The sequence below is a fragment of the Labeo rohita genome, chromosome 5, assembly GCF_022985175.1.
Source record: "Labeo rohita strain BAU-BD-2019 chromosome 5, IGBB_LRoh.1.0, whole genome shotgun sequence".
Taxonomy (NCBI): domain Eukaryota; kingdom Metazoa; phylum Chordata; class Actinopteri; order Cypriniformes; family Cyprinidae; genus Labeo; species Labeo rohita.
The window spans coordinates 24734013-24743470 of NC_066873.1; the positions used below are offsets into that span (position 1 = coordinate 24734013).

At 39.0% G+C, this 9458-nt stretch overlaps 1 long non-coding RNA gene across 1 annotated transcript; it reads left to right on the forward strand.

Moving 5' to 3' along the window:
- Nucleotides 1-743: 743 nt before the first annotated feature.
- On the forward strand, nt 744-4089 carry LOC127165188 (uncharacterized). The gene is made up of 2 exons (XR_007827751.1): nt 744-824; nt 2595-4089. It is a non-coding gene; the product is annotated as an uncharacterized LOC127165188 (long non-coding RNA).
- The last annotated feature ends 5369 nt before the right edge of the window (nt 4090-9458 follow it).

The window sequence follows — 9458 nt, forward strand, 5'->3', positions numbered from 1 at the left end:
TATTCCACAATTCAGGAAGAAATAAAACAGCACATGGTAAGTGCACAAAACTATATGCCTCTGTTATTAAATCATTAAGATTTCCATGCTGGCTTCATGCTGAGTTCTGGCCCCAGGGGTTAAGTAGCATAGTGCTATATAATTCATGCATGACATGTTTATAATAGGAGGGAACATACAAAATGCTATCCATTTTATCTGGTACTTAAACCTTTAATCATTGAAGATGAGATTTATACACTTGTGCAAAAAGTCAAATGAACAAATCAATTGTGATTGAAAGAAATGTGATTTTAAATAATATTATATACATTATATTATATTACATTATATAGAGAGAGATTAAATATGTATTTCAGTATCAGTTTATTTAAGCACTTGCACTTTCTTACACTTTTTTTTTTTTTGGACTATGACCTGTACAGTTTGACAAGGTTCTTTGAAGACGATGACTCACTCGTTGCACAGCTTTTGAAATGTCATTAAACTAGTTGTTTCTGGATTTTGTTTGTTTCCGTCTTGTGGTGTACCTTGTGCTTACTGACGTCTGATGTCTGCTCAAGCTACGCCAGACACAAGGCTATTCAAAGGCATGCATGCACCAGCTATACACAACAACAGCAAGCACACGTATGAGAACTGAAAATAGTGTGGTTTTCTGTGAGGTTTGCATTTGCGGAAAAAATACATTTATGTTGTCACTACTATAGCTATACAAAGGAAGTGTGCGACCATAAGATGTTCAGCAAAGTTCACAGGAATGTCACGTATAATTTAGCTTGTAGAAATACACAAGAACAAGTGATTACCAGTCACAAGCACAGGTAAGAAAAATCTTAATCAAAAGCATGGCTAATCGAGTCCTTCAGGCTTAATTGAAAACTGCATAGTATGTGTGTTGGAGCAGGGTTGGAACAAAACTCTGCAGGGTTGCAGCCCTCCAGGAAATGAGTTTGACACCTCTAAAGAGATAAAGCAAAAGTTGACAATAATATGTTTTTTTTCATCTCCGATAATGATTCACAATGCAAGCGTACTATTTTAAAATTGATTTTGCAATATTAACATGCAATATTAACTGCATTAACGTCTTTAAGTCACAACTGCGATAAAATTAACTTCCATTTATGAGAAATAGTCACGATTACAAGAAATAGTCACAGTTGTGAGATACGTACTCATGTTTGTGGGATAGTTTCATTTGACTGAAACTGTAAGAAACAAAGTCACCTTTGTAAGATATAAAGTTGAAACCTAGAAATCAAGTTGTAAGTATGAGGCACATTTGTTAGATTTACACACACAACGATGAGCGCCAAACAGTAATGAAAGAGGGCGGGTCTTTTTTCTCATAGATTGAAACAGGTTTCCTTAGATATCATTGGCAAAACAGTGCAAGCGGGTATGACGTCAAATGGTCCACAAGTATCACTCTTGAATGTCTGTGCAGGTACTGAATCCAGCTTTCCCAGTGCAGGAACATAGAGGAGTATTTTAAAAACACTGATTCTGTATTTAATTATTGTCTGAGACGATCGATGGTCCTCCATCACACATCATGTATTTAACTTTCTGAGCGTAAATTCCCGCTCAGTCCTCTGGTACGATTGATGTTTAATCTGCAGTTAATGAAACATGAAACCTCTTCAGCTACAGCTTTTTTGTTGATTGAGCTGTCTGTGTTTGAAAGGGTGGTGCAGCCGACTAAGTGGCCGTATTACATTTTCAGTGCTGCTGTGACCAAAGTCAATAAGCAGTAATTAAAAGTCCTTCAGTGAAAGCAGAGTGCATGATGGGTATTTACTTTATTCTAGGGAAGTTCCGCTTAGAACATACTATAATACTTTCCCAGAAAATGAGCAGACATGAGTCACTGTCTAAAAAAATATATTAAAGTTATCACCAATTTGATAGATTCTATTAGCAAATTTTGAATATTTTCTTAGTGGTGATGGATTGTCACTTTCCCAGACACATGATGAAGTTTGTCTAAACGGGTCTTAAACAGCTTTCCCATCAGCACTCAATTATGATTTCCACAAAAGCTTTTAGTGGTCATCTTGGCCCCCGGTTCCTCAGTTTTTATCTTCTTTCAAAATAATGTATGTTGTCAATGTTTGACTTAAAGACCTTGCCACATTAATAGTCATTAAAAGTCATTAAAGGATTTCCTTAATTTGCACTCAAGTAATTCAAAAAGTCTTCATTTAGTAAGGGTTATATAACCATCATTTATTCAATCCTTCTCTAAGTACTGCACATTTCGCATGCCTCTCTTAGAGAAGAGCTTCTAAATTGGGCGTGTCAGATTGTTGAGATAACTTGAATGAGATGAGGGACATCCCCTACTTGGAAACTATAAAAAATAAAGAGCTCACTTTTTTCATTACTTTAACATGTTTCATGATATTTATAGATGGTCCACACTTGAGCTCAGTCTTTGTGGTAATATCTACCATTCTGAATGTGTGAGGTTTCATTCACTTGTGTCAAACAGTCTGTTATGCCGCTTGTGTCACAGTTATGTTTAGTAAGTTTAATTTTCATGGAGTTTTAGTTTGTTTCTCATCACTTTCCTGTTTCCTTTGTTTTAGTTTTCCGCACCTCATCTCTTTTCATGGACACTTGTTAATCATCACAGCTGTTTGTCATTTTTGTTCATCATCACTGTGTATTTAAGTTTAGGTTGTTTGTGTTTTGGGTACACTCTGTTAACCTTTGTTTTGGAACTCTTGCCTCTTCTTCATCTTTGGAACTTATTAAGGCCAATTTACACTGCACAGACAAATACCAACAAACAAGTTGGCTGTTGGATTTAGAATTTCATGAAAAATAACTGTTATGTTCACACTGCCCCAAAAGACACCAACAAACACTGATTTAACATGTTCAGTTGATGACAGCAAACTCCAACCAACACAGTTAACTGCTTTGCCCAGGAGTGGCCAGAGCTTTATGGAGTATATGCTAGAATGACCAGACACGGGACACGTTCAGCACAGGATTTCTAAATTGCCTAGCTATAGAGATCACAGCAGACGGCTACTTATGCTTTCGAATCACTCTCGCTGTACTTTAATGTCACACAATGATCAGCCAACACCTGGTTATTTTAGGCAATTTAGAAATCCTGTGCTGAACATGTCCCTGGGAAGTCTGGCCACCCTACTATATGCTGCAGTTTTGTTGCCTCGCTCTCCGCTCTTCATTGGATGACGGGACACTAAAATGCCTGTACTGGATCAGGGTAAACGATCAACATCCAGTAGACCTCCCAGAAACCAAAGGACTTCCCTAGAGGGCGGCTGTCATCAGATGTCTGGAGAGTGTTTACCCCCGATACACACCACAACCAGACCCTGACAGAGAGCTTCCGTCTGCCGCAAATGAGCAGCCTGTAAGGACAGCGTTAACTGTCGGCCTGGGGCCGATGACTCAATGTGAGTCTGACCAGGAGTATGTGCCCGCACAAAGTGTGGCAGAAGGAATTTAGGTGGAGTTGGACACTGAGGACTGGCTAATTAATTGATCAACTGAGATAGAGCTTCCAACCCTGCCTACCCATAAACCCTCTCTGCTTCTGGATTCTTCTTGCACTGTGCCTTCGTCGTTGCCACTGATCTTACACAGTTCAGATTCTTCATCATCACTACTCCTGTCCATCACTGAGTCTTCATCACCACTAGTCCCAGCCATCACTGTGTGTCTCTCACTAAGCCTGCTTCCTCACCTTGTCCTCCTCTCCTGCACAATCCACCAGAGCCAGCCATTCCCTCGGATTCACCTCCACTGGCTCTGTTCCACCTTGGCCGCTCGTCGTCACGACTCTGCCTCGGTGTTGCTTGGTCTGTCCTGCTCTGCCACTCCACCTGGGTCTCCACCTCCTTTGGCTCTGTCTCCATTGCTCATCCTCATTGTGTTGTTGAGGTCATCTCTACCATGGCTCTTCACTTCCTCGACTCCACTGTGGGCCTCTGTCATGGCTGTGCTCTGGTCCTACTCTACCTGTTCACTCCTACCATCATCAGTCACCTGCTGTTTGTTATTCATTTGCCTGCATTTCTCCAAGTCTTTGCCTCCCAAACCACCTCATTCTCTGAATCACGGTGCTTTTTTGGTGGGGAGGGGGCGTAATGTCCCATTTATTTTTTGTTTAGTTTTTGTTGACTTTTTTTAGGTTGTTCTCATCACTTTTCTCTTTCCCTTGTTCTACTTTCCCGCCACTCATCTCTTTAATCATCACAGCTGTTTGTCATTTTGGCTCATCATCACTGTGTGTTTAAGTGCCTTGTGGTTTTCTGTTTATTGTTGGTTGTTGTTGTTTGTGTTTTGGTACACTGTGTTTCAATTGCGGATTCGTTTCATTAAACTTGCCTTTGTTTTGGAACTCTTGCTTCTTCATCTTTGGAACTTGCTTAATATGTAACAGCTTGATATTTCAAATTGATGTTTGGTGTCATTATTGTAATTCACTATTGTAATCATTAACACACTGGTTTGTAGCACAGTTTTACCGTTTACTTTGATATTCCTCTATTTACCCATACTTTTATCTAATGAATTCTTGCACACTGACAGAAAATAGCTTACTATAATTGCAACTGTACTATCAAATTTGATTTATATTTTGGTTTACTGTTGTCAGTATTAATGCTCTTTTAATACAGTAGTGTTAGCTATATCATACGTAGCCCACAACACTACTCGGATAAAAATAAAAAAAAACACATATCTGTTGAAACAAATTTTCTCTAATAGGAATGTTACCATGTGAAATGAGGCATGCTTGTTGATTTTTGACAAAAGGGTGGGGTGAAGAAATTAGAAGAAATAAACAATTATGTCAGGGACCTGAAGAGGAAGGAAACAACTGGGGAAACAAGCAAGAGTTGATGTGTGTGTGTTGTTGATTTCCGTTTCTTTTTGAATGTTGGAACAGCTTTGTTTAGTAAAATTTTTGAGCACTGTTTTAGGCTGGTTGACTGAATTATGCATGCTTATGTGCATATGCCTATGACTTTACTGAAATTTGGGTCAATGCACTAAATGCCAATTGAAAATCATTAATTAAAAACATAGTGAGAATCATTTGACGTAACTATGATGCAACTAAAAAAAACACAGGAATGGCCTCAGATGCAAAGATAAAACAGAAAAGCATTATGAGCCACCTCACTGGAACAGTTTAGATCACATCCTGTTTTGCTTTCACCCTGTGTGAGACCTCATGTGACCACTTCCTCCATAAGTTAAAGTTTATGTGTATTTGAAAGGTGATTTTTGTAGGCATTGCTTTACAGGCACAATAGAGTTAAAGGGTAAAAAAGGAACTGAGAAACCGTTAACTGACACACACACAGTAACAGAAAAGGAGTTCTGTGTCTGATTCTGAAATCTAGAATGTGCATGTAAAAGAATTACACCTTTGCTCCAGTCAAGTGAGACTCTGAGGAGTGGAATTTGCTGTAAAAGCATGTCTGAGTGTGCATCTCAGTTCATATCTGTGTGTAAGCAAATGAGTTATGACTGATGTCCTTCTGGACGCCCCCCTCCACACCCCTCTTCAGAAGAAAACCGCAGTCCAACATGTTGCGTTAACTGGAATCGCCTCCTTGGATTGAGACATCATCCTTCTCAAGATGTGTCACAGATTACAGTGTCATACTATATTGAGTGTTCTGTTTTTGATGTATTTTAGGGGGCCATATCTTTATAAATTTTGTACATTTCGAACTTTTATTAGATTTGAATAGATAAGTAAACTACACAGTATTTATTCAGTATGGATGCCAATAAAATAAACAAGTGCAGAGAGCAAGGCTGTTTTTTCAACTCTTGACAATAGTAAATGTTATCACTGAAGTAATATTTGTGAAGCATGACCATCCCAGCATTCATGAAAGAGTTTTGAAAAGAAGCCAAGTCAAATGGCTTGTTCAACCCCGGGGTGCATTTTACCAAATAACTGCTCAGATAAAACATCAGTTTACTGGAATTGTCGTCCTGGTTTGGAAAACGTTACGTTTTTAGTGTCATGGGATGCAAAGCCAGTGTGAAAAAAAAATCCAAAACCCAAGTATGTTATTTAAAAGACGGGAAATGAGTTATGTTTTGACACTAGAAACACAAGAGAAAACATACATATCGTAAATCATCTGATGTAGTGAGCATTGAAATGAGCTTTATCTAATAGTGGAGTAACCATATGTGCTTTTGTTTTTATTCAAATTGCCTAAAATGTCAGGGGTTTGGCCTTGTTTTCTTATCAACATGCTTTCTATAGCAGTGGTTCTGAACTCCAGTCTTCGAGGCCCACTGCTCTGCTCATTTTTTATGTCTCCCTCATTTACCACACCTGATTCAGATCATCAGCTTGTTAGGAGAAAGATCCATGAACTGAACTGAGTGTGTCAGATTCAGAAACATAAAAAAATGTGCAGATTAGTGGGCCTTGAGGACTGGAGTTGAGAACCACTGCTCTAGAGTAGCCACATTGATTGTTCTCTGTAGATCTCACCTTCTCGAACACCTAGATTGCTCGATTATGTACAATGCCTGCATTGTCAAACTACTTTTAAGTCATTATTTTCAGCAAGTATGAAAGAAAGCCAAAACTTAGGCATTCTAGGCAATTTAGAAATCCTGATCAGGAGGACGTATGATTAGAATTCGCAAATACAGCATAAATAATTGTGGATGTACATAACAATTGTGGCTTGTTTGTTTCTTTCATTAAATATGTGCTGTGGGCAGAATGTGTGCCTTCATGCAGGTGCATCACATCAAGTGTGTGTTTTTAGAAAGTCACGGTTTATTGTGACAGATTTAGATTTCCCTTTGGCAGGTTCAGTTTGCTGCTGTGGTGAGACCTGACAGAAGCCCTCTTTGTTCTTCCTCTGTGAAACTGGGGGTAGGTGTTTACAGGGCAAGCCTCAATCTGCCATCAGTCTCTCATCATTCCATCGTCCAAATGAATTCACAAAAAATTTCCCTGACTGTCTCTGCCAGAGAACAGGGAGAGAGAGTTGAACATAATTTGGCTGGTAGCTAAAGTGGTGAGGAGTTTATAATTAAGGAAGATGAAACACTTATTTACTCAACAGTCTGCTGAAATTTCAGTTGGGCATTGTAAATCTGGTCCAAAATTAACACATGCCAAGGGATAAATATGAGTTAAAAGTGGTTTAGGTGACTATAAAAGTGGAATGTTATTTTTATAACTGTCTGTATTTTATGATCTTTAAGACTTTAAGACTCAGTATAACATAAATGATGTCTCTTACTGAAATATGTAGTAGAAAACCTGTGAAAAGTTTTCATTATTTAAAAATCCACGTAGTTTTGGACTGTATATTAATGGAGGGGTGCCATTATTTTAATTACATCAAATGGCTGCACTTTGTGAGCTACTGGCACTACCTGTTGCTATTTTTACCGCAACACAACTCGGAAAATAAAATATTGATACGATGCCACATTGTGCGGCTTTTGGTTGCAATTTCAGTCGAAGGGCAACAAGAGAAGCGCTGTAGTCTTTCACTGCTAGTGATAAGAAGAGGAGAAAAGAATGGGAAGATGCCTGTGGACAAATAAAACTTCCTAAAGACCTGCGTCTTTGTTCTCTCCACTTTAGCCCTGATGTCCTTGAGGCTTTTAGTAGACCACAGCTACTGAAAGATCTTACAAACGGCAGAGACAAGAAACACTAGATGTCATTTCTCAGCGCAGATTTTACTCAAAATTTGGACTCGATGGTACAGCATTTGGTTTAAGCAGTATTTTATGAGGTAGTGCCAGTAGCTCACCGAGTGCAACCATTTCACATCACTAAAATAATGGCTCCTCCCCATAGTTTAAAATATGTATAAAACAATGTTGATTTTTTAAATAGGTTTTCTACTACATATTTCAGTAAGAGACATAATTTACATTATATTAGGCCATACAAGTCCCTTTAATTCACTCACCACTGGCGTTCTAGATTATAAATATTCAGTCAACAGATTTCACTACATCTCTTGCTTTATCTTAGCCAGGTGGTTAGAAGGGTACATGAAGTCAACTGATAAAAGAAAAAATTGGTAGCGATTGTTTGTCTCTCATATTTAGATTAGAAGATCTGTGGTGAGACACGTTATACTAGGACATTTTCTGTTGCTAATGAAAACAACAGCCTGGCTTGTGGCTGAAAGTACATTTAGACTCACTGCCAAATTGGTCATACTGTGATCAAGACAGGTTGGAGCGCAACCTAATCACATGTATCTGTTTGCGTGGGAGGGAGTGTTCATGTGTGCGTTCTACACTTGTCATCTGTCGCATATCTGTGTGCTGCCCAGTGCGCATATGTTCAAATACGTCTATGAGTGTCTTTTCTTATCAGTATTCGATCTCTCTTCTGGCGCAGCTTTCACTTCACATGCTTCCCATGCTGTTGGGAGAAAGAGGAAGTCACCAGGGAACGGTTTCAGAGCCGAAGCATGCTGGGACTGTGGTATTCAGCCCACACTTGACTCACTGACCGGCATTACAGACTGCACTCGGGTCACGAAATCCAAATCAGAAATACCAAATGACAGCAATTCCTATGACGGGAGAACGGGAATATATGCGTGTGGACATGAGAGAGAATGTTCTTACTGTTCTCAGCATTGAATCTACCAATTCAAGCTATGAACGACCTCAAATGCACTTTACTTCTGAACTTCTATGGCGTTTGTAGAATGAACACCTGATGATATCAAGCCTTCACTGCTGTTCTTGTTTGTTATTGCTCATTCAGACAAGCTTTACAAAACGTCCCATAGGGATGACAATAGCGCATGTTTCAGTAAAATGTTTTAATGAAGGGGTAAAAAAATTAAACGAAGGAATATTCTTCTTCCCTCTATGGCTGGAATAAAGTGCAACATTACAAAGCATTTTATACTGATTTTCCAAATTATTCCAATACATAGTAATGTGAATAAAAACTGAACTGAGGCAGTTTTTATTATGGTAGGATAGTGTAGACCAGACAGGAAGCGAAGTGGGAGCAAGAGAGGGAAATGTCCTCAAGCCAGGATTTCAATCTGGGACACTCTTAGAGCAGTGGCGCTATACAGTATGTTGGCACACTTGCCCACAAGACTATCACCACCAACGCATTAAGTAATGTTGCCAAGTCTGCGGTTTTCCTGCAGAATGTGGCTACTTTAACACTGTTTCCAGGGATTGAAGCGACTCCAATAAAGCATTACTTAACCTCTGGAATGCGAATTTTCCAGAGGAATCCCACCAGAAAACCTATATTTTACCCCCCAAAACATGATTGGGCTAGTTTTGAATTTGAAGGATTTTGTTGTAAAAACCTGGCAACCCTGGAATTAAGTCACAAGAAAGGGATTATGACTGTTAACAGTAATGTAAGTGAACAGAACTGTTTAAGACTGTGTTAATCCATGGTATTGTGAACTCTT